Source organism: Phyllobates terribilis, unplaced genomic scaffold (genome assembly GCF_046119375.1).
Source record: "Phyllobates terribilis strain yellow unplaced genomic scaffold, ASM4611937v1 Scaffold_2__4_contigs__length_985480577, whole genome shotgun sequence".
Lineage (NCBI taxonomy): Eukaryota > Metazoa > Chordata > Amphibia > Anura > Dendrobatidae > Phyllobates > Phyllobates terribilis.
In genome coordinates, this window is record NW_027362762.1 from 717,690,139 (window position 1) to 717,717,133 (window position 26,995).

Genomic DNA, 26,995 nt, shown 5'->3' on the forward strand with positions numbered 1-26,995 from the left:
GGGGGTTTCTTAACCATCAACACTTACAAATTTCATTGGGGATAGCTCAGCTGGACCGATTGCCTCTGGTTTGAGTATCTGGAACTAGTATACAGATTATTTTGTATCCCCTGAAGGCAGGATGCAGCTGTTTTCATGTATGCATAATTGTGTTTTATTGTTAACTATAATTAATGCACATATGGTAGGTATTTGTGTATGAGTATTTTTTTTTGGTTGGCTAACTTGAATAGCAATTGGGTTAGATTAAGATAAAAAAAAACACTACAATGATCAGTTTATTATGTTTTATACATATATCATACGAACTCATCTCACTTTAACAGAATATTTGGTGAAAAAAGGTTCCATTTTGTTTTTTTTCATATTTGGAAAACAATGAACACACAATTCTCAACATAAATGCAACATAGTACTTTACTACAGTAGCATGTAAATGTTTGGGCACCCCTGGTCAAAATTACAGTTATTGTGAGCAGTTAAAAAAGTTGAAGATGAAATGATCTCTAAAAGGCCTTAAGTTAAAGATGACACATTTCCTTTGCATTTTAGGAAAAAAATATATATTTTCATCGATTACATTTTAAAAATTACAAAAAGGAAAATGGGCCGATGCAAAAGTTTGGGTACCCCGCATGGTTAGCACCTAATAGCACCCCCTTTTGAAAGTATTACAGCTTGTAAAATGCTTTTTGTAACCAGCCAAGAGTCTTTCAATTCTTATTTGAGTGATTTTCATCCATTCTTCCTTGAAAAATTCTTCCAGTTCTGTGAGACTCCTGGTTCGTCTTGCATGCACTGCTATTTTGGGGTCTAGCCACAGATTTTCAATAATGTTTAGATCAGGGGACTGTGATGGCCATTGTAAAACCTTCAGCTTGCGCCCTTTGAGGTAGTCTATTGTGGATTTTGACATGTGTTTAAGATCATTATCCACTTGTAGAAGACCTCCTCTTTTCAACATCAGCTTTTTTACAGATGGTATTATGTTTTCTTCAAGAATTTGTTGAAATTTCATTGAATCCATTCTTCCCTCTACCCATGAAATGTTCCCTGTGCCATTGACTGCAGCACAACCCCAAAGGATGATCAACCCACCCCCATGCTTAATGATGGGCGAGATGTTCTTTTCCTGAAATTCTGTGCTCTATTTTATCCAAATTGTTTCTTCAAAGAGGAAGAGGACCAGAACTCTAGTGCCACCTACAGGAAGTAGCAATCCTAAAAGTCAATAGTGACCCTTTAACGAGCCTTATCACTGACATAGGATATAAGCCAGAACCAGAAACTCAATTTGTAGTCACTGTGTTTTGATGTACAGCTCTTCGTCAGTGCAAATTGTGCATTCTATTTGGCTGGGTGAGAGACATGAGACTGGTATCTAAGGGGTAACATTTCTCCTTGCGGAGAGCGACATATTAAGCATGTCATGGTGAGGAGACTTTTAAAGCCGCAATGCTCCTCTGGGAAATATGCAAATTGTCTCTTCAGACAGGAAGAGGACCAGAACTCTAGTGCCACCTACAGGAAGTAGCAATCCTAAAAGTCAATAGTGACCCTTTAACGAGCCTTATCACATGACTTAGGATATAAGCCAGAACCATAAACTCAAATTGCAGACACTGTGTTTTGGGGTGCTGCCAGGGTTCTTCATCTCTGAAGAGACAATTTGCATATTTCACAGAGGAGCATTGCGGCTTTAAAAGTCTCCTCACCTTGACATGCTTAACATGTCGCTCTACGCAAGGAGAAATGTTACCCCTTACATACCGGTCTGACGGCACTCACCCAGCCAAACCAGAACTCACACTTTGCACTGACGAGGGGCAGTACCCAGAACACAGTGTCTGCAAATTGAGTTTCTGGTTTTGGCTTATATCCTAAGTCATGTGATGAGGCTCATTAAAGGGTCACTATTGACTTTTAGGATTTCTACTTCCTATAGGTGGCACTAGAGTTCTGGTCCTCTTTCTCTTTGAAGAGACAATTTGCATATTTCACAGAGGAGCATTGTGGCTTTGAAAGTCTCCTCACTGTGACATTCTTAACATGTCACTCTCCGTAAGAAGAAATGTTACCCCTTAGAAACTACTTTTGCCACACATATCCTTGATGATTCTCACCAAAGAGTTCTATTTTAACCTCATTGGCTCACAGGACTTGTTTCCAAAATGCATCAGGCTTGTTTAGATGTTCTTTTGCACACTTCTGACCCTGAATTTTATGGTGAGGACGCAGGAGAGGTTTTCTTCTGAAAACTCTTCAATGAAGGCCATATTTGTGCTGGTGTCTCTGAACAGTAGAACAATGTACCACAACTCCAGAGTCTAAATCTTTCTGGAGGTCTTTTACAGTCAAGCAAGGGTTCTGATTTGCCTCTCAAGCAATCATACAAGCAAAGCTCACTGAAATTTTGCTTGACTTCAAGACCTTATCTTGACCTCCACTGTTCCTGTTAACTGCCATTTCTTAATTACATTTAGAACTGAGGTAAGGGCAACTAGAAAATGCTTGCTATCTTCTTATACCCTTTTCCTGCTTTGTGGGCATCCACAATTTTGTTACAATACTGGCGTAACACTGCTGGAATCCAATGGCCGAAGGAGCACAAGCGATTATAGATGTTCTTGGAGATAGCAAAGGTTGTAGGTAAACAATCCAAAGATAAATGAGAACGGTCTGGGTAAGAAAGTTCAGGAGCTGAAGACTGGAGCTAGACTAACAACTAGACACAATACTCAAGCAATGAGTGAAAGATCCATGTGACTTGAAGTAGGCCCAAACGGAAATCAAGATGGATTCTACAGGTTCAGAATCAGCCATCTCAATAAAGGGCAATTGCAGAACACAACAGCAGCCTCAAGTAGTAAGGAGTGGGATTGCAGCACAATTATAAAGGTGAACAATAGCAGCCACCAGTGGTCAAACTGTAGAAAGACAACAAGAATCCTTACCAATTTTCATTTTCAGAGTGCTAGGCAACTGTTTAGAAGAATCCATGGCTGCTGTTTTTTGGCACAAAGTTAGAAGAGCCTAGGTTTTTATAAAGGTGGGAAATTTGCATCACTTGACCTTTCCAAACAATGATAGTGAGCAAACCATTACCCTAACAGGTTAAATAAGGTCTGAAACCTTGGTGAAAGTTATCTGAGCACACAAATTTCCAAGGGTGCCCAAACTTTTACATGCCACTGTATATCAAACAACAATAAAACAACAACTGGGACAAACACGTAGACTACTAATCATGATATTTAGGTTGGGAAGGGAGGGAAGTGTTTGGCCTGCTGGGTAAGCTGGATCTTTCAGGCTCCAAATGTGTTTGTAAAGAAGAAAGCCCATCATATGTACAGTACAGACCAAAAGTTTGAACACACCTTCTCATTTAAAGATTTTCATGACTATGAAAATTGTACATTCACACTGAAGGCATCAAAACTATGAATTAACACATGTGGAATTATATACTTAACAAAAAAGTGTGAAACAACTGAAAATATGTCTTATATTCTAGGTTCTTCAAAGTAGCCACCTTTTGCTTTGATGACTGCTTTGCCCACTCTTGCCATTCTCCTGATGAGCTTCAAGAGGTAGTCACCGGAAATGGTCTTCCAACAATCTTGAAGGAGTTCTCAGAGATGCTTAGCACTTGTTGGCTCTTTTGCCTTCACTCTGCGGTCCAGCTCACCCCAAACTATCTCAATTGGGTTCAGGTCTTGTGACTGTGGAGGCCAGGTCATCTGCCATAGCACCCCATCACTCTCATTCTTGGTCAAATAGCCCTTACACAGCCTGGAAGTGTGTTTGGGGTCATTGTCCTGTTGAAAAATAAATGATGGTCCAACTAAACAGTCTCCAAAAAAAATTAATAAAACAGTCAAAATGTAAAGTAGCAGAGCAAATGTGAAATACTAGTTAGATGTAATAATTCATGGTGTCCAAAAGTTTGCTTCCGAAGTCCACCAAAAAAGGGCTCCAAAAACATTGACAGTATCATAGCATGCAATAGCACACATCAAATTATCCAATAAACATATTGACCTTGATCTATAATTTCCATTTTTCGTTAAATCACTTTCTTTTTTTGTCTTGTATTAGTTGCTCTTTTTGGCCTCAAATTCATCAAAATGGTGCACCTGATTCATGAATTTGGCACAATATAAAAGAAAAATGGTATTTTCCCTGTTTTTAACTGTTTTTGCGGCTTTTGATGCCAAAAGTAACAAAAACGTCAAGCATACTCGGAAATACACCGTTGGAGGACTAGACCAAAATTGATGAATCAAGCTAAGATATCTGAAATTGTTAGACTCTGCCCTACAAGCAGGAAAAAGGCACATATTAAATAAACTTAAAAAAGGCACAAAAAGAATGGCACAAAACTAGTCAAAAACAAGCAGAAAGGCAATGATAAATTGAGGCCATTATCACTGAAATCACAACAGATTATATACCATATGTATATTTTACTAGTATGGAGAGGCCAATACAATATGCTGATGACCTTGATTTGTAGATTTAAAAAATGTAAATTGATTAAAAAGGAAAGCAAATAAAAAAGGAGCTAAAATGGAGATACAAAGAAGTTAGAGCCACCACAAGTTGGCCCAAACCAAGAAATCTACCACACATGTGCATCGCTTGTGAAAGGAAACTGAGCTGCTGATTGTACATATACGGCCTCTTTTTTTGTTTGGTGCAGTGACCCTTTTGGCATGCTGGTTCTTCTGTTTGCGCAGGTGATTGCGTCAGCTGCGCCAACATTTGGTAAAGTAATCATCTGTGTTTAGAAATTAAAGATAATATTAAAAACAAATGTAACAAAAACATGCAAGTTTTATCATGCAGACATGTAGATACAAACAGAACATCTATTTGGACCAAGACAGGGATCAAGGGCTTATTACAACAATTATTGCCCCAGGTAGGCTCAGACGTTTGGACATTTGGACGTTTGCTCATCTGAACAGACCTATTAAATAACATAGGTTTGTGTGCTCTCGATGTGCTATCTGATCAATAATGGGACAGCACACGTCCGATTTATACACTCATCTGCATGAGCCCTTTTACAAATGCATTTCTATTGTAAGCCTAGGAAACTATTTGATCATGTACATTTTTAATTTAGATGTTTAAAAACAGACCGCACACAGACGTCAAATGAACATCCCACTGATGTCACATGGACGCAAAAAACGGACAAGCGGATGGCACACAGATGAAAATTTAATGAAAATGATTTCTTATATACTTATCTGAAGCCAGCCTTATGCTCGGATAGTGGAGAAGGAGTAAATAGAGGGTAGACAAACAGCTCGATACCAGTAAAAGCAAAGTTATGGCACAAAATGACAAGGTACTGCAAATACAGTATATTGTTGGTTGAATTTTCTCTTCTTTTTAGTTATGTTTTTCCAGTTATTGAATAATAATATGATAGATATATTTCATTCAATCTCTTAATGGGTAAATACTGGCGGTTCTTTTCAGGTCGATATATAAACCTAGTTGCAGTCTCTTTAGCAAGTTGAAACAGCACACTCTACTTCAAATACACTTGAAAAGCACAGTGTTTTATATATTAGTTAAAGCTGTTTTCTAGGCTGAAAAGTTTACAGTCACTTAGTGTGACTGCTGACTGATAAATATTTGCAGTTTGTTATGCATACGTTGTCCCAATTCCCCTGTATTCCCCATGTGAGCGGTCAGTTATTTGACCATAAGTATGTGATTTGCTTATTTTCTGTCATATGCCAACTATTCTCCCTTGTCCTTTTCTCAATATTCCAAAGAAAGAATAAGAAGAGAATCTAGTGCAAATCACAATGTTACACCTTTGTTCCAAGGCTGGCCTTTGCTTCTTTCCCATAAGGCCACCTCCTTTTGGTGTTCTATAAATCAGGTTTCACAAGTTGTCTAGAGAATTCCAGTGACATAATCATCCAAGGATTTTTAATGTCGACACATAGAGTGACTGTAGACTTTTCTTCTCAGCCTGGAAAAAATCCTTTAAAGGAACTCTGTCACCACAGAATGACTGTGCAAGTCAAGTATAGGTGCTTAGTGCATTATGGCAGGGCCAAACATTGAAGTGCGTCTTACTACCTACCGATTTTCTCTCAATCTCCACACCTTCTTGGTTGACAGCTCAGGCTTTATAGAGCTAAAGAAGGACAGAGATAGATAGAAAACAAGCAGGTGGGAAGGTGTAGTTACATGTTTATGCATGCTATGATGCTCCTGTACTTGATTTTAGCTGTCATTTTGTGCTGACAGAGTGCCTTTAACCACTTCCTGACTGCCCACTGTACATAAACGTCGGTGCTTGCTGGGCTCTGTGTAGCACCGACGTTTATGAATGGTCAGTGGTCTTGCAGCGCTCAAGACCCCAGGGTCCTGCAAGTGCTGCGATACCATTGCAAAGCAACAGCTCTGACAGGTAACATCACCGGGACCTAATATTAACCCTTTGCTATCTTCTAGATGCCACGATCCACTGCAATTGCGTCATTTAGAAGATAGTGAGAGGGAGAGGGGGTTATCCACTCACCTTTCTGACGGCCCCCATGATAACATCTTGCATTGTCATGGCAGCCGGAGGTCACATGATGACCTCAGGGTCTGCCATATATGGTGGCCTTTTTTAAAAAAGTTAAAAAAAGTTAAAAAATCTTTTCAAACTATTAAAAAAAGAAAAATCACAAAATAAATAAATAATAATAAAAAAATTAAACCAATAAATCCGTATATCTATGCAAAAACAAAAAGAGTACACATATTTGGTATTGCCGCATCCGGAACAACCCTATGTATAAAACTGTCATACTAGTTAACCCCTTCTACTCACACCGTAAAAAAAAAAAAAAAAAAAACGGAGCAAAAAACAATGCTTTTTCATCATACTGCCAATAAAAATGTTACAGCTAAAAACGTTATCTTGTTCCGTATAAAAAAGCTGCCACAAAGCTCCATCAGTGAAAAAATAAAAAAAGTTATAGCTCTTAGAACAAAGCAATGCAAAAACAATTAACCATGTAAATGTGGTACCGCTGTAATCGTATTGACCCGGAGAATAAAGCTACCTTATCAATTTTACCACATGCAGAACGGCATTAAAAAAAATGGAAAAACCAAATCCTGAATTGCTGGTTTTTGTTTATTCTGCCTCCAAAAAAATGGAAAAGAAAGCAATCAAAAAAATGTTGTGTGCTCGAAAATGGTAAAAATAATAACGACAACTTGTCCTGCAAAAAGCAAGCCCTCACATGACTCTGTCGGCCGAAATATGGAAAAATTATAGCTCTCAAAACATGGTGATGTAAAAACTAGTTTTGCAAAATAAAGTGTTTTTTAGTGTGTGACAGCTGCCAATCATAAAAACCTGATATAAATCTGGTATCGCTGTAATCGCACTAAGCCGAAGAATAAAGTCACCTAATCACTTATACCACACGAGGAATGGCATAAAAAATAAATAAAACCAATTCTTCACCTGCTGTCGATTTGTTCATTCTGCTTCCCAAAACAATGCAGTAAGGATCAGCTCACATTTATCCTGCGCTGTGCTCTGAGTGCTTACACCGGGGTTTCCAGGGTTTCTGTGTAAATCTCTGAAATATGTGATTCAGACTGAACCCCCGGCGGAAGATTCCCTGTGATGAGGTAGATGGACTGTGGACGCGGTCTGACCTGTAATCCAGCGTCAGTTTTTTTAGGCATGCGGTTGGCCACAGTTTTATGCACCTCTGAAAAGAAGGACAAAGCTGAACAGAGGCCAGACTGAGTCTGGAGTAACTCTGCTGCCTTATTATAGTGAATGAATCCCTTGGGGATTTCATCTGAATTACATCACTTGGAGATTTAGATGGAAACCCCAAGGTAAGTGCTCAGCGTAGAGATCAGCGTAAATGTGATCCCAAACGTTATGTAAAATGTTCCCAATAAAAACTTCAACTCAATCCATAAAAAAGCTAGCCCCCACTCAGGTCCATCATCTGTTAATGGAAATATAGGGGGCTTCTACATTACTGGTAGCACAAGGGCTCTGGAAAAGCGAAATGGCCCTTGCACCCAAGAGAAATTCAGCAAATTCTGTGCTTACAAATCCAAATGCCCCCCTCCTTTCCTGCACCCCACAGAGTGCCTACCCCATTTTTAGGGTTCACATGTTTGGCAATTCTGTAGCGATGAGAGTCCGTCTAATTTACCGGTGCATGTCTCCAGAAGAATTAGCTGGGAACAACACACTGGTCACTACAGCATACTGGTCACCTCAATGGCAGTTTACAATTTTCACTCAGCAACATCCACTGCTGCTTGTTTCTGGAACACACACATGGAGTCAAAATTATAACTAGACCTGTAGATATATTCCCAAAGGGGTATAATTTCCAAAGTGGGGTCACTTGAGGAGGGTCTCTTCTCTTCTAGCACTTTAGTTTGTGGACTCCATATACAGAGCCCTTTTCTATAATAATTTGTTCTCCAAGAGTCAAATTGTTCTCTGTCCCTCCCAAGTCTCGCCGTATGGTTAAGCAATACTGTACAGCCACATATGAGGTATTTCTACTTTCAGCAGAAATTATGTGACACATTTCGGCACCATTTTTACCCACTTCCCTGTATGAAAATGTAAAATCTAGGGCTAAAACATTTTTTTGTGGTAAAAATACATTTTTTCTTCACCGTCCAATGGTATAAACTTCAGTGAGTCACATACGGTGTCAATATGATCACTTCACCCCTATATGAATTCAATGAGGGGTGTTGTTTGTAAAATGGAGTAACTTATGGGGGGTTTCTACTGTTCTCTGTCCTCAGGGGCTCTCCCAGTGGGTCAAGTCCCCTGCAAACCATAACCCTAACATCTGCACTGTAGTATGGCACTCCTTCCCTTCTAAGATTTTCACTGTGCCTGAAAAGTAGTTTTTAACCACTTATGGGGTATTGATGTCCTCAAGAGAAATTGAGCAACATTTTCTCTTTTTACCCCTTTTGAAAATTGCAACCTAGGGGTCAAAGTAACATTTTAGTGGTAAAAAATAGTAAAATTTCATTAACTCAGCCCAATGTTATACATGATTGTGTATCTCTTGAGAATTAAAAATACTCACTACTCCCTTAGATGAATTCCTTGAGACGTGTAGCTTACAAAATGGGGTCACGTGTGATTTTTTTTTGTTGTTTCGGCATGTCATTGGCTCTTCAAAGGTGACATGGTGTCCGCAACCTATCGCAGGCAAAGTAGCGCTACTTCCCTTCCAAGCCCTGCTGTGCATCAAAGCAGTAGTTTTCCACAACATATGGGGTATTGGCGTACTCAGAAAAATTGCTCAACAAACTTTCGCTTCCATTTTCTCCTGTTACCCTTGTGAAAATAAAAAAATTGGGGCAAAAATAATAATTTTTGTGGGAAAAATGTTTTTTTAAAATTTTCACTGCTCGGGATTATAAAATTCTGTGAAGCCCTTGAACGTTCAAAGTGCTCAACACACATCTCGATAAATTCCTTGAGGGGTCCTGTTTCCAAACTGGGGTCACTTTTGTGGGGCTTACACTGTTTAGGCACATCAAGGGCCCTACAAACACGACATGGCATCTGCTATCGATTTCAGCCAATTTTGCATTCCAGAACGCAAAAGGTGCTCCTTTCCTTCTGAGCCCTGTTGTGCACCCAAACAGTAGTTTTCCACAACATATGGGGTATCGGCGTACTCAGGAGAAATCGCACAACAAATTTTATGGTGCATTTTCTCCTGTTACCCTTCTGAAAATGAAAAATTTGGGGCTAAAGTAACATTTTTGTGGGAAAAGGTAAAATGTTTATTTTTTCGTTCCACATTTCATTAATTCCTGTGAAGCACCTGAAGGTTTTATAAACTTCTTGAGTGTGATTTTGAGCACTTTAAAGGATGCAATTTCTAGAATGACATCACTTTTGGGTGTTTTCTTTTATATAAGCCCCTCAAAGTCACTTCAAATGTGATGTGGTCTGTAAAAAAAATGGTTTTGTAAATTTTGCTGGAAAAATTAGAAATTGCTGATCTACTTTTAACCCTTCTAACTTCCTAACAAAAAAAATTATGTTTAAAAAATTGTGCTGATGTAAAGTAGACATGTTTGAAATGTTATTTATTAACTATTTTGTGTGACATATCTCTCTGGTTTAAGGGCATAAAAAGGAAAAGTTGGAAAATTGCAAAATTTTCTAAAATTTTGCGAAATTTCTGATATTTCAGAAATAAACACAAGTTTTATCGAACAAATTTTACCACTATCATGAAGTTCAATATGTCATGAAAAAACAGTCTCAGAATCACTGGAATATATTGAAATGTTCCAGAGTTATTACCTCATAAAGTGACACTGCTCAGGATTGAAAAAATTGGCCTGATCATGAAGGGAAAAATAGGCTCTGGCGCGAAAGAGTTAAGTATACTATCAGTACATCAGTTGCTTGGTTCTCATGACTTGGTCTCCTTGCTGGTATATATCTCTGACTTCCTTGCAAACTCTGCCTCTGACTGTTTCTGCTCCACAATCTTTGGATTTGACACCACTTATATGAAATCTGCCAACTTCGTGAGCCTGTAGTTATCATTTAGTCTCTGCACTACTACTGTGAAAGCTTTCCTATTTTTTTTTGTCTTTTTGGACAGTGTGGCAGAATAAAATATCACTAGATGGCTTGTTGACATATTTGATATACTTAATTTGGAATGTTTTTCTGGCCGAATTTAACCATCCTTTACAATGAAATGTGTAACTTACTTGTCAGTAACTAATCTTTTTGAGGAGATCGTACCAAGTTTGATCCCCTATTTGAAGGATAGGGGATAATTTACCGCTCTCTGGCAGCTCAACCACAGTGACCCCTACTGATCCCAAGAGCTGGGGCTCTGAAGAGCCCCATGTGAATTTAATAGTGTTTGATCATGCACACCTCTCCACAATTCATTCCTGCTAGAGATAGCTGCACTGTGTTCATCTGGTCTACTGAACTCCCCCACTATCAGTATTTTGGCAAGTATTTGGTCAGTATTTTTTCTCAGGAGTGGGAGCCAAAACCAGGAGTGGGTGATAAATGCAGAATTTGTGCACTTGCTTCTATTAAACCGTTTCTCTGATTGTTCCTCACCTAGTTTTATCTCCCACTCCTGATAAAAAATGCTGAACAAATACTGATAGTGGGGCTGTGGCCGAAGAATGAATGGAGCAGAGGTGCATTGGATTGACCACTGCTACATTCACATTTACCACCTGTAACATTCACTGAGAGCCTTTGTTCTAAGGATTGGCAAGAGTCAAAAAGATCAGACCCAGCAATCAACAAGTTATCACCCAGCCTATGGAAAGGAGATCGCTTTCAAACTTGGTACAACCCACAGGACTTCTTAATCTTAAATTTATGCTACCTAATTTCTTTGGTTGGATTTACACTACCATTCAAAAGTTTGGGGTCACCCAGACTATTTTGTGTTTTCCATGAAAACTCATACTTTTATTTATCAAATGAGCTGCAAAATGATTAGAAAATATTGTCCAGACATTGACAAGGTTAGAAATAATGATTTTTATTTTAAAGAATAATTTTCTCCTTCAAACTTTGCTTTCATCAAAGAATGTTCCCTTTGCAGCAATTACAGCATTGCAGACCTTTGGCATTCTAGCTGTTAATTTGCTGAGGTAATCTGGAGTAATTTCCCCCCATGCTTCCTGAAGCCCCTCCCACAAGTTGGATTGGCTTGATGGGCACTTTTTTGTACCATACGGTCAAGCTGCTCCCACAACAGCTCAATGGGGTTGAGACCTGGTGACTGCTCTGGCCACTCCATTACAGACAGAATACCTGCTGCCTGCTTCTTCCCCAAATAATTCATGCATAATTTGGAGGTGTGCTTTGGGTCATTGCCCTGTTGTATGATGAAATTGGCTCCAATCAAGCGCTGTCCACAGGGTGTGGCATGGCGTTGCAAAATGGAGTGATAGCCTTCCTTATTCAAAATCCCATTTACCTTGTACAAATCTCCCACTTTACCAGCACCAAAGCAACCCCAGACCATCACATTACCTCCACCATGCTTGAAAGATGGCATCAGGCATCTTTTCAGTTGTTCTGCATCTAACAAATGTTCTTTTGTGTGATCCAAACACCTCAAACTTTGATTTGTCTGTCGACAAAACTTTTTTCCAATATTCCTCTGTCCAATGTCTGTGTCCTTTTGCCCATATTAATCTTTTCCTTTTATTAGCCAGTCTCAGATATGGCTTTTTCTTTGCCACTTTGCCCTGAAGGCCAGCATCCCGGAGTCGCCTCTTCACTGTAGACATTGACACTTGCGTTTTGCGTGTACTATTTAATGAAGCTGCCAGTTGAGGAGCTGTGAGGCGTTGATTTCTCAATCTGGAGACTCTAATGTACTTTTCTTGTTGCTCAGTTGTGCAGCGGGGTCTCCCACTTCTCTTTCTACTCTGGTTAGGGCCTGTTTGTGCTCTCCTCTGAAGGGAGTAGTACACACCGTTGTAGGAAATCTTCACTTTCTTGGCAACTTCTCACAGGGAATAGCCTTCATTTCTAATAACAAGAATAGACTGTCAAGTTTCACATGAAAGTTCTCTTTTTATGGCCATTTTGAGAGTTTCATAGAACAAACAAATGTAATGCTCCAAATTCTCAACCAGTTCAAAGGAAGGTCAATTTTATAGGTTCTCAAATCAGCCAAACCATTTTCAGCTGGGCTAACATACTTGTGCAAGGGTTTTCAAGGGTTTTCTAAACATCCATTAGCCTTCTTACACAGTTAGCAAACACAATGTACCATTAAAACACTGGAGTGGTGGTTGTTGGAAATGGGCCTCTATACACCTATGTAGATATTGCAATAAAAACAAGACATTTGCAGCTAGAATAGTCACTTACCACATTAACAATGTATAGAGTGTATTTCTGATTCATTTAATGTTAGCTTCATTGAAAAAAAATGTGCTTTTCTTTCAAAAATAATGAAATTTCTAAATGACCCCAAACTTTTGAACGGTAGTGCATGTGCTCTTTGAATCTTTAAATATTACTGTCAAACTTTGGATTGAAAAGCTAAAAAAAACTTTAAGCTATATACTGCAATTTTACTCTAACATATTACCTTTCCTTGAAAAGGCAAAAGTCAAATCTGAAAGTCATCTTTTGTAAATCGTTACCTGATTTTCATAACTATTTGTCACATTTACTAAAGATTTCCTTAAATTGTTCAGTTCCCTATCTAAATTATAAGACTATGTTCACACATTGCGCTTTTGCAACATTTTTTGGTGCTAATTATATGTGTAATTTTTCTACAGTATATTTAATAAAGTTAGTTTTATTCACTAAAATTGGTGCAAAAAAAACACTGAAAAAATGCAATGTTTCGGCAGTATTTTTCAGCTGTTTTTTTTTGCACTCTCATTATTTTCTGTGGGTGAAAAAATGGTGTAAAAATGCTGACAGAATTGACATGCTGAAGATTTAAATAATGCTGTAGTTTTCCAGTTCAGTCAGAAAAAAAAACAAGCAAGATATCTGAAATCTCATAGCTTTTGCTAGTACTGTATAAAGCAGCTTTTAATTTGCATTAAAAACACAGCAAAAAAATGCTGCAAAAATGCAATGTGTAAGCAAAGCCTAAATCTGTTTTAGTTTATGCTGTTTTAATGCCATTATAGAGAAGGTATAGAGACCAATGCTTCCATTTTTCCTGTTAACAAAGAAGAAAAACTTCATTTGCACTGTGGCTTTCCTTAGTCCCGGTTTAATTTTGAAGCAAAATAGAATTAGGGGATCTTAATCATAGGGAAGAAAATATTAGGGCCATTGCCAAGAAATTTAAATGTCCTCTTGGTGATGGCTCTAATTCTAATTATGGCAACATAAAGACCAACAGGGAATCTTTGCTGGATAATGAAAAGTAAGTGGGTATCCATGTGTGTGCCTTTAATAAAGTTATTAAACATTTTGTAATGTAACATTTAACATGTAAAAATAAACCAAATAGCACAATGTCAAATCATTGACTCTATGGGGACATTAAGGATGATGACTGAGAACCAGAACTCATCATCCGTTTGTGAACTGTTCCGTTGTTGAAAATTGCCTCATTATCTCTACAAGCTTTCTTATTAGGACTTTATCCCTCTTGTGACTAGCAATCACTCACCCATGCTCAGTTTTTGTTAACTTGCTGTCTGGTTAAAGTGGAACTGTCAACTCTTAAGACAACGCTGTTTTAGTCAATAGTTGTATTCCCCATAAAAAAAATCTGGATCAAGGTTTGGATCAGATGGTTATCCCATAGGAAAACTGGGAATTAGAGGAACACATAAAGCTGGAATTTCCTATACTCCACTGTATCTGCATCCTTTGCCAGAACTGCAACTAGAATGACAGTGACCTGTGGTCTGAGAGCAGATTGAGCATTGCAAGGGCGTTACCCCTTTCTATTCTGACAGCAAGAAGGATAGAAGCAAGAGGGGAGAAGTTTAGGCTGAAGTTGCATAAAGTATTGCTGGGGCTCACCCCTGCCGAAAAATTTATGAAACGAGCATTGGATGTATTTGGTGGATGAACCTCTCTATCTTGGTTGCAATGATGCATATTACTACATTCTAATATTGATTGTTATTTCATTATTTATATACTTCTCTATTGGCATGCCATTTTTTGCTCTCACTCTACATTCTTAATCTTGAATTGACTATGCCTTATGCTCTCCACTTGGACCATTTATTATTACCCCATTGGTGTTTTTTTCCTTTGGTTTACCCATCAACATATGTCAATTGTGTCCTGTCCTGTGTGTTGAGGCAATTATCATTTATCACTTTTTGTATTTTAATCATTTTTTGCAAATAAAGTCATTCATTTTTATTGGTTACTTTTCTCTGTCTTACGCTTTAATATTATTGGTTTATGTTTTCTAACACAGTATCATACTCTATTAAAATAAACAACGAATTACCTTCAGTTCCGTGGAAATGTTTTAGAAGCAAGTGGGAAAAATGTTGCAAAATAATGCTGCTGTAAAAAATTAGAAGTGTTAATAATTAATAATTTATTTTTATCAATTAACAAAATTCAAAAGTAAATGAATAAAAATGAAATTGGAGTCAAATCAATATTTGGTGTGACCAGCCTTTGTTCTCAGCATCAAAGCATCAATTCTTTTAAGTACACTTGCACATAGTTTTTGAAGGAAATCAGCAGGAAGGTTATTAAAAACATCTTGGAGAACTAACCACAGATCTCCTGTGGATTTAGACATATGCAAATTCTTCTGTTTCTTCATGCAATCATAGACAGACTCAATGATGTTGAGACCAAGGCACTGTGGGCGCCATATCATCACTTCCAAGTCTCATTACATATTAGTGGCTCCCAGTAGAGCACAGTTGGTACAGCATAGTCATTTTCCATGTTTTAGTCACTCTCTTCTGCAGTGTGCAAACTCATATGGTCAGCAGGGTCCTCTCACTCATGCTTTCTCCTTTCTGTAGAGTGTGATCTCTTATGATTAATGGTCTCCTCTCTCCCTCCTTTTATATTGCTCTACTGTTGTGAGTAAGCTTTTATGGTCAGCAAAATCCTCCTACTCTAAACTATAGAGCTGGGGTGGGGAATCTTTTTTTACTGCCAAAGGCCATTTGGATATTTGTAACATCCTTTGGGGGCCATGCAAATTGTGCTCTAACTCCACCCAAAAGATATGTCCTGACTCTAACACTGGTGTCAGGATGTAATCTTTCATTGCACCCACCTCAGCATTCAGTAGTGAACACAGTGTGCACTTGCTCACAAAGCTAGAAATAATGAATGGTCCGGCGGCAGTCAAAATACAGCTGCCGGCCCAAGCACTGTGGTCCCCCGGAATCTGCCTGGGGGCCACACAAAAGATCATCAAGGGCCATAAACAGCTTACGGGCCTGAGGTTACCTACCCCAGCTATTGAGTGTAAACTCTTATGGTCATCAAGGTTCACACTCTCAATCTCCTTTTCCTTATGTGTATTCTCCAAGCAATTACAAGATTTCCAGCATTGAGGTTTGTGCAAATTTATTAATTGAAAATCAATTTTTTGGGGGAAAATTCAGTGCAGTTGGTAATAAAAATTTCAAAAGATCTACTCATCTCTAACACATATATAACATTTATATTTTTACTCAATGGATTCTTTAGCCTAACGTATACTGTTTCACTTGTTACATTTCCAACTCATGCTAAATTGTCATGAGCACAAGACATGTTTTAAGCATCTCTTTTATATGCCTCCAATATCCCCTTGGAAAAGTATTCACTGATTTCTGATGCATACAATTTCATTGTGGCTGGAAAGTAATAAAGATATTCCAGCCCCGTTGCCTCGCATGTACCGATCCTGTAGCTTCTGATGTATCAGGACAATTTCATACATTTTTTAAGCCTGTGCAGAACATCATCGCTGCAAAATTGCAGCATCTATCAAGAAAATTATCCGTGCATTGGAGTCAAATTTAGAGACTATGCCGCCTTCAAATTCTCCCTGTTTAGTGTTTATAATGATAATATGATGGTGATGAAGCAGCTCCTCTCTTGAAACAAACAGATAATGGTGTCACATCCGAGCTGAGATGTTATACAGCTTGAAGGACTCCACCAAATTTCACCAATTATTGCTTGCGTGCCATGAGAAGATTGATATAAGCAATAATCTCAGCGGCACATTCACTAGCTCCAATAATTCAACGCTCACAAGACCATAAATACACAGATATTGCATTGTGCTGGGAATTTAACTCTAATAGTCTGACTTTAGATGAGCTGAACAGACCTGGATACATTTTACTTCATTTACTGCCATAGCTTGCTTATACAGTGTATCATGTATATTTCCAGCTATTTAACATCTATTGACTTGACATTTACAATTCTGCATTATTGCCTGATAAAAGGACTTACTTAGTGTCAGTTGGGGTTAAGCACTATTAAGTTACTATATTTTTTTCCATCTTACTAGCAAGCCTGTGTCAGAGCATCAGAATACTTACTGTATATAAATGTTCCAATCAAGGAGCTGTCGGTATTAATTATCATTTCATTTGTCTGTGCAGGACTATAGAGTAAAATTAATAGCTGTCGTACCAGAAATGATGACAGACAAGATGCATAGTCTACAGCAAATGGGTGGCAATACAAAGGTATCTTGCAGTGCTTTTTACTTTTTAGAGCAGTCTATTTAAATACAATATTCTGGTTAACATTTCATTTAAGCCAATTAACTATATAGGAAAAGCTCTTTAACCCTTCAAACTTATTAAAACACTTTACGATTATACAATATATTGTATGTAAGCAGCATGTTCTTCATGTTGAGGACATTAAAATGGAAATCATACACACACAACAGTAGAAGAACATAACTCCCCTTTATCTCACTTAACCCCTGAAGAACAGAGCCAATTATGTCTATAATAACCGGGCCAAATTGTACAATTCGGACCAGTGTCACTTTATGAGGTAATAACTCTGGAACGCTTCAACGGATCCCACTGATTCTGAGGATATTTTTTCATGACATATTATACTTCATGATAGTGGTAAAATTTCTACGATAATACTTGCGTTCATTTGTGAAAAAAACGGAAATTTGGAGAAAATTTTGCAATTTTCAAACTTTGAATTTCCATTCCCTTAAATAAGAGAGCTATGTCACACAAAATAGCTAATAAATAACATTTTATGTCAACTTTACATCAGAACAATTTTGTAACCAAATTTATCTTTGTTAGGAAGTTATAAAGGTTAAAAGTTGACCAGCGATTTCTCATTTTTCCAACAAAATTTACAAAACCATTTTTTTAGGGACCACATCACATTTGAAGTGACTTTGAGGGATCTCTATGACAGAAAATACACAAAAATGACATTATTCTAAAAACTGCACCCCTCAAGGTGCTCAAAACCATATTCAAGAAGTTTATTAACCCTTCACGTGCTTCACAGGAACTGAAGCAACATGGAAGAAAAAAATTAACTTTTAACTTTTTTTCACAAAATGTTTACTTCAGACCCAATTTTTTTTATTTTCACCAGGGTAACGAGAGAAAATGGAAAACAAAATTTGTTGTGCAATTTCTCCTGAGCAACTGGAACTAGACCCCTCAGGGCATTTATCTATATATGTGGTGAGCATCATGAACCGCCAGGTGCTTCACAGACGTTTATAACGTAGAGCCGTGAAATTAAAAAATCTATTTTTTTTACACAAAAATGTACTTTTAGCGCCAATTTTTTTATTTTCACAAGGGTAACAGGAGAAAGTGGACCCCAAATTTGTTGTGCAATTGCTTTTGAGTACGGACATAACCTATATGTAGGGGAAAACTATTGTTTGGGCACACGACAGGGCTTGGAAAGGAAGGAGTGACGTTTGGAAAACAGACTTTGATGGAATGGTCTGCGAGTGTCATGTCACATTTGGAGAGCCCCTGATGTGTCTAAACAATGGAAGCCCCAAGTGACCCCATTTTGGAAACAATACCCCTTAAGGATTTTATCCAGGGGTATAGTGAGCATTTTGAACCCACAAGTACTACACAGAATTTGATATCATTAGGTCTTCATACTGAAAATTTTCATTTTTTTCACGAAAATTTAGTTATAGCCCCAAATATATAATTTTTACAATGGATAATAGAAGAAAACAGACCCTATAATTTGTTATGTCATTTCTCCTGAATGCGATGATGCCTCATATGTCATCAGAAATCACTGTTAGGCCGCACGTCAGGGCTCAGAAGGAAAGAGTACTATTTTGTTTTTGGAGCATGAATTTTGGTAGAATAGTTTGTGGGCGACATTTGCGGAGCCCCCAAGGTGCCAAAAAAGCAAAAAAACTCCAAAAGTGAACCCGTTGTAAAAATTACACATCTCAATGAATTCATCTACTGCTGCAGTGACTACAACCCCTGGCAAAAATTATGGAATCACTGGGTTCGGAGGATGTTCATTCAGTTTAATGTTGTCGAAAAAAAGCAGATCACAGACATGGCACAAAACTAAAGTAATTTCAAATGGCAACTTTAGGGCTCTAAGAAACACTAAAAGAAATCAAGATTAAAAATGTGGTACTCAGTAAGGGTAATTCTTTTCAGACCAAGCAGAGGGAAAAAATTATGGAATCACTCAATTCAGAGGAACAAATTATGGAATCACCCTGTAAATTTTCATTTCCAAAGCTAACATATGCATCAAATTAGATCTGCTCGTTAGTCTGCATCAAAAAAGGAGTGATCACACCTTGGAGAGCTATTGCACCAAGTGGACTGACATGAATCATGGCTCCAACACGAAAGATGTCAATTGAAACAAAGGAGAAGATTATTAAACTCTTAAAAGAAGGTAAATCATCACGCAATGTTGCAAAAGATGTTGGTTGTTCACAGTCAGCTGTGTCTAAAATCTGGACCAAATACAAACAACATGGGAAGGTTGTTAAAGGCAAACATACTGGTAGACCAAGGAAGACATCAAAGCGTCAAGACCAGAAACTTAAAGCAATATGTCTCCAAAACAGGAAATGCACAACAAAACAAATGAGGAACGAATGAGAGGAAACTGGAGTCAATGTCTGTGACCAAACTGTAAGAAACTGCCTAAAGGAAATGGGATTTACATGCAGAAAAGCTAAACATAAGCTATCATTAACACCTAAACATAAAAAACTAAGGTTACAATTGGCTAAGGAAAAGCAATCGTGGACTGTGGATGACTGCATGAAAGTCATATTCAGTGATGAATCGTGAATCTGCATTGGGCAAGGTGATGATGCTGGAACTTTTGTTTGGTGCCATTCCAATGAGATTTATAAAGATGACTGCATAAAGAGAACATGCAAATTTCCACAGTCATTGATGATATGGGGCTGCATGTCAGGTAAAGGCATTGGGGAGATGGCTGTCATTACATCTTCAATAAATTCCCAAGTTTACATTGATATTTTGGACAGTTTTCTTATCCCATCAATTGAAAGGATGTTTGGGGATGGTGACATCATTTTTCAAGATGATAATGTATCCTGCCAAAGAGCAAAAGCTGTGAAAACATTCCTTGAAAGAAGACACATAAGGTCAATGTCATGGCCTGCAAATAGTCAGGATCTAAATCCAATTGAAAATCTTTGGTGGAAGTTGAAGAAAATGGTTCATGACAAGGCTCCAACCTGCAAAGCTGATCTGGCAACAACAATCAGAGAAATATGGAGCCAGATTGATGAAGAGTACTGTTTGTCACTCATTAAGTCCATGCCTCAGAGAATACATGCTGTTATTAAAGCCAGAGGTGGTGCAACAAAAAACTAGTGATGTATTGGAGTGTTCTTTTGCGTGTTTGTTTTTCATGATTCCATATTTTTTTCCTCAGAATTGAGTGATTCCATAATTTTTTCCCTCTGCTTGGTCTGAAAAAAATTACCCTTACTGAGTACCACATTTTTTATCTTGATTTCTTTTAGTGTTTCTTCAATCCCTAAAGTTGACATTTGAAATGACTTTAGTTTTCTGCCATGTTTGTTATCTGCTTTTTTTCAACAACATTAAACAACTGAATGAACATCCTCTGAGCCTGGTGATTCCATAATTTTTGCCATGGGTTGTATTATGTAACATAATGCAGTGCTCTCCCCGCTACAATAATGCCAAACATGTGGTCACCTACTGCGGTTTAGGCACAGTGGGGACTCAGAAGGGGGGGGGATTTTGATTTGTGAACACAGAATTCACTGGATTTTATTTGAGGGGGCTGGAGCCATGTCGCTTTTCCAGAGTCTTTGTTCTACCAGTAACATAGGACCCCTTATAGTCCCAATGACAGATGACGGTCCTGAGAGGGGGCTGGTTTGTCTGGGATAAATTAGTGGTTTTATTGGTAACATTTTGGGATACATAATTTTTGATTGCTTCCAGAATAAGACTGGATCTCCTGTCTACGCTGAGCATTTACGATGGGGTTTCCGTGTAAATCCCACAAAAATGCGATTCAGACGAAACCCCCAAAGGAGCCACCCACCACAAAGAGACAGATGGAGACACTTTGGAGCCCATTTGACGTCTGCTCCGGTAGTCTTCATCTTTTTAGGTGCACACAGATCTGTGGTCGTCCATACTTGTGCACTAAAAAAAGCATAAAATGATGGTACACCGCTGTCGTGCAAAGGGACCAGTCCAAAGGGACCTCATCAGCCTCATAAGTGAGTGGCTCCATTTGCGTTTTTATGTCTGAATTGCAGCTTTGGTGAATTTACACGAAAACCCCAACATAAGCGCTTAGCGGAGAGTGCAGGTTAAACGTGAGCCGAGCTTTATTTCAATTTTTTTTGAGGCAGAATGAAGAAATAGACAGTTGTACCAGCATAGTTTTTATTTTTATTTTTTCGTGGTTCACCGTGCGGTGTAAGTGATTTATTCTTCGGGTCGGTGGGATTACAGAGGTACCAGATTTATATGATTCATTTTAGGTTTTGTTGCTATCACACAGAAAAAATTCTGAGAGGTGAAACTTTTTTATTTTTTGGTGAACAGAGCTGTATGATCGCTTATTTTTTGCGAGATGAGTTGCAGATTTTTTGGTACCATTTTGGTGCATGTAATAATTTTTGATTGCCTTTTATTCAGATTTTTCAGACACAGAATGAATAAAAACAAGTAATTCAGATATTGTTTTTATTTTTTGCGCTTTTCGCCGTGGGGTAAAAGTGATAAGACCGCTTTGTCCGCCGGGTCGGTGCTATTACAGCGATATAATTTTTTTTATGCTTTGCTATTTTTACAGACTTAAAACAGTATTTTACAAAAATGAATTTGATTTTGCATCATCGCATTCTGAGAGCTGTAACTTTTTTATTTTTTTGCCGAATTAACCATATTATGGCATGTTTTTTGCAGGACAGTTTGGCATCTTTATTTATTTAATTTCTTTTAACATTTTCATCGCTTTCTATTCACTTTTTTTTGAGTCAGTATGATTAAAAAAGCATCATTTTTGGCATGTTTTTTGTTTATTTTTTTTACGGAATTTGCCAAACGGACTAAATAACGTGACAGTTTTAAAGAGCGGGTCATTCTGTAATTCTGGACACGGAGATACCAATTATGTGCAGGTTTTTTCATTTACTTTTATTTCATCTCAAACACGGCGTTTTGAGCAGCAAAATGGATTTTAGTGATTTGTGTACACTTTTTGTGTGTTTTTTTTTACCTTGTTACACATTTTATTTAACTTCTTTTTACTTTTTAATCAAGTCACACTGTGGGACGTGTGATTGTCACATTGATAGCTGGTCTCATACTCTGCAGTACCTCTGTACTGCAGTGCATGAGACCTCTCAGTGAGTCATGCCTGACTCACTGACTCTGCCTGTGAGAACTAGCTTATTGCTGAATCTCACAGGCCACCATACCCTGGGATCATCACACGATCTCAGGGTACCATGGTAACCATCGGGACCCGCGATTCTCATTGCAGGGTCCTATGGTTACTAAGGGGGTTGCAAGACCCCCTGGTAAGCACTTAATTAACTCTGTACAGATTGACAGCGGTATTTAAGGGGTTAATCGGTCCCGATCGGTATCGAGACTGGCCAGGGATGATACTAAAGGGTGTCAGCTGTCATACACAGCTGACACCCACAGGAATCACCACCATAGGACGGCGGTATTTACTTATTCTACAGCGATGTATTTTAACAGCGCTATGGAATAAGTACCCTTAATGACCGCTGTAAAAATGCGTTACGGTTGTCGTTAAGGCGTTAAGGAAATTTTTGCTTATGTGTATTTTATCCCTTCCCTTTTCTTTCTTATTTCTCTGTTAACATATAAAGGTTTTGTTTTTTGTGGGAGATATTGTAATTTCAAATGACATTATTCATTGTTCCTTACAATGTACTACACAATGGGAAAAAAAATCCTAAATGCAGTGAAATCTTGACAAAAACGCAATTTCGCCATAGTTTTTTAATTTGTTTTTATGGTGTTCATTGTGCAGTAAAGACGAACTGGCCACACGATTTTAATGGTCAGCATGATTAAACAAGAAAAACCGGTACCAGAGGTATTCGTGTCCAATGTGTCCGAGTGTGTCACATATGCGGCAACCGTGTGCCGCCTGTGTGTCACATCAGGATCACATGGACGGCGCCTGGGAATCAGCGCTACAGTTAGCGCTGTTCCCAAGCGCCGATGCTAAACACTGCCCTCATCATGGTTCCCTGCCGGAGCTGCCATCAGCACCAGCAGGGACCATGATGAGGGTAGTAATAGTCTGCTCCCGCAGTGTCCCCACTTGTAAAAGTAAGAATAAAATAATAAACTCCATGCACTCACCTCTCCTAGGTGTCCCCCACGTAATCCTTGAGACTGCTGAAGCCGGGGTGCCGGGGAAAATGAGCGATTCCAGAGCTATAGCTCAGGAGCGGTGTCCTGTCACTCACTGAGCGCAGCTCCGGAGCAGCTTATTCTCCCCAGCTCCAGCTTCAGCGGTCTCATGGATTACAGCGGGGACACCTAGGACAGGTGAGACACTACCACTACCCTCATCATTGTCCCTGCTGGTGCTGATCGCAGCGTCGGCAGAGAACCATAATGAGGGCAGTGTTCAGCACCCGGCACTTGGAAACAGCCCTAAATGTAGCGCTGATTCCCAGGTGCCGTTACATGTCACCCGGATGGCACACGGGTGTCATCTGTGTGGGATGTTTTGCGGACCGTGTATTCGGAAAAAAACGGACTTGTCTCAATGTGGAGCACACAGATACGCCATCCATGAAAACACACTGAGATGTGCACAGACCCATTCATTTGAATGGGTCTGCGTGTGTTAGTGTCTTCGGTACGTGTGGAAACTGTCACCACTTGTACCTGAGACAATGAAGTGTGAAAGAGCCCTCATAGTCAGCACGGTTCTCTCTCTCTCGCTCTCACCTATAAAATGAAAGGTCGTATGGATAGTGAAGACCTCTCTCTCTTTCCTGTAAAGAGTAAGCTTTTATGGTCCTCATGTTTATCTCTTTCTCCTTTCCCCTGTATGTATTTTACTAGCAATTACAAGCATTCCAGTATTGATATTTGCTCAAATTTAGGCGCAAATCAAATTTTGGGGAAAAATTCAGCAAAGTTGATTAATTCAAATTCCCAAATATTCGCTTATCTCTACTTTTACCGTGTGTGTTAAATATTTTTTATTTTGATACATTGTAAGTTTGCAGATGCTGTGATACTGAATAAGTTTTTTTAATGTCTATTTCACAGAAATACCAACATTGGTGGACCTTCAGAATTTTTTTTAACATTAGATGAGCATTTGTGAATATTTAATTATTTCCAAGTAGAGGATATTGAAGGAAGCTTTTTCAAACTAATCTGTTTATTTATTTTGTTATCTTTTTTTACTTTTGATATTAAATATGTATTTTATTTTAAGTCTGGATTACTCCTCATTTAGAAGCCATTTCAGGATAAGATGCGTAGCTAGAAGGCAAGAAATTTGCATAATGTCTGTTCTGGATCACATGCCTTAAATTCTCTTATCTGAGACTGACTGCTATTTTAGGAGTTAAACAATACCAGTAACTCCAGTTAGAGGCAGATGCTAGCTTTATAGCACAGCCTGTATCTACCAGGTATGGTGTGGATTCAGCTCCTTAGGATAGGTCATCAATATTTAATCGGTAGGGGTGCAACACCCACACCGATATGCTATGGGAAGATCAAGCATTTTTCAGGCGGCTCCCCCCAGCGGTCTTCACATGGCCTAAAAATTTCCTAAATCAATGGGAACAGTGCTCAAATGACATGGGAACAGCATGGGTAAGACCCCTGGAAGCATTTCTGACTCCCAGGTCACTGCTGTCAACAACGTTGTCAGAGGTATTACGCCACTTTTACGGACTCACAATAAAGCATACGAGAACAAAACCAAAGTGGATTTTCCTGGGAAATATGTTAAGGAACATCCTTTCCAGGGTAATGACTTGTATAAAAGCCAAATAAATAACCAAAAACAAAAATACTCCTCCACACCTTGGGCTATGTTCACATGTAGCGTTTTTGATGCGTTTTTGCACTTTTACATTGCTTTCAACGGTGAAAAATGCATTCACCAGGAAATGTCATTTTAACTTTTTACTACCTTATCTGGCCATGTGGTGTGTGAGATATCATCAGACACATCCTGTTTCATTTATGAAGGAGGGACTCTGAAAGTCATAAACACTATTTTTATAGGCCCATCAGACGACCCTTACTATTCTTAAAGGGCCATAAGTTGTCTATGCTTTGTTGTTCCCATTATTAAAGAGTGCGTCTCCTATACTGTTATTGCGTATGCAGCGACTGCAAGGGCTGCCAGAAATTTGGATGCACCCCAATACCCCTCTGAAGAGAAATAGAAGCTGGTCTCAGTAAAAAAAATGTTCCCATTATGACGGAGTGGGTCTCCTACAGTGATAATGACCATGCAGTGACTGCAAGGGCTGCCAAAATTTGGGAAAAATCCCAATACCAATTTAAAGACACATAGAGCTGGGCCACAGTAACAACATATTCCAATTAGAAAGGAGCGGGTCTGCTATACAGTTATAGGGTATGCAGTGACTCCAACTGCTGCCAAAATTTAAGAAATACCCCAATAACAATTTAAAGGCACATAGAGCTGGGCCAGAGTAACAGCATGTTCCCATTAGAAAGGATTGGGTCTCCCATACTGTTTGCCTATGCAGTGAATGCAACAGCTGCCAAAAATTTGGAGGAACTCCAATGTCCCTTGCAAGAGACGTAGAGGTCGAAGGGCCTCCTGAAAACAATGATTCAATTTTTAGGAAGTGGGTCTCCCATACTGTTTGCCTATGCAGTGAATGCAATGGCTGCCAAAAATTTGGAGGAACTCCAATGTCAATTGCAAGAGACATAGAGTTTGAAGGACCTCCAGAAAACAATGTTCCCTTTAATAGGAAGTGGGTGTCCCATAGTGTTTGCCTATGCAGTGAATTCAACAGCTGCCAAAAATTTGGAGGAACTCCAATGTCCCTTGCAAGAGACATAGATGTGGTGATATAGTGGTGGAGGATGAGGAGGAGGAGGAGGACAAGAGCAAATAGACAAAATCAGGAAGTTTATAGCCATGTCTGTGTGTGAAGACAGAGGTGCATGAGAATAGTGATAGACCTCCCAAAAAAAAAGACACTGTATTTGAGTTTATGCTATGCTGCTTTCATTCGGTGGAGTTCAGAAGTCTGGCCCAATCCTGCCCTTTTTCATTTTCATAAGAGTCAGCCTGTCAGCATGTTCAGTTGACAGGCGGATGCGCTTATCAGTTATAATTCCACCAGCGGCACTGAAAACCAGCTCTGACAAAACGCTAGCAGCAGGGCAGGCCAAGACCTCCAAGGCGTAGAGAGCCAGTTCATGCCATGTGTCCAGCTTGGATACCCAATAGTCATAAGGCACAGAGGAATCATGGAGGACATTGGTAGGACGGCAAGGTACTCCCTCAGCATTTTCCAAAACTTTTCCGTCCTTGGGAGAATACCCTGCGCCTCAGGGCCTATGCAATGGGAGGGTCTGAGAAAACTGTCCCAGAACTTTGACAGTGTTCCCCTGCCTCTGCTGGATTGCATTTGCGTCTCTCTCACCTTTATTCCTTTGTTGTCCAACGAACTGAGACTTCTGCCGCCAGCATTTTCAGATGGAAATTTAATTAATAATTCCACAAGGGCAATCTGGTACTGCAACATTTTATTAAGCCTGTCCGGCAAGGGAATAAGAGACAGAAAGTTCTCATTGTAGCATGGGTCTAGAAGTGTCACCAACAAGTAAAGACTGTCACCCAAAATTTGGACAACGCGAGGTTCACGGGAAAGGCAGCAAACCATAAACTCAGCCATATGTGCCAGACTGCAAAGATGCAAGACTTCCGTGTCCTCACCAAGAG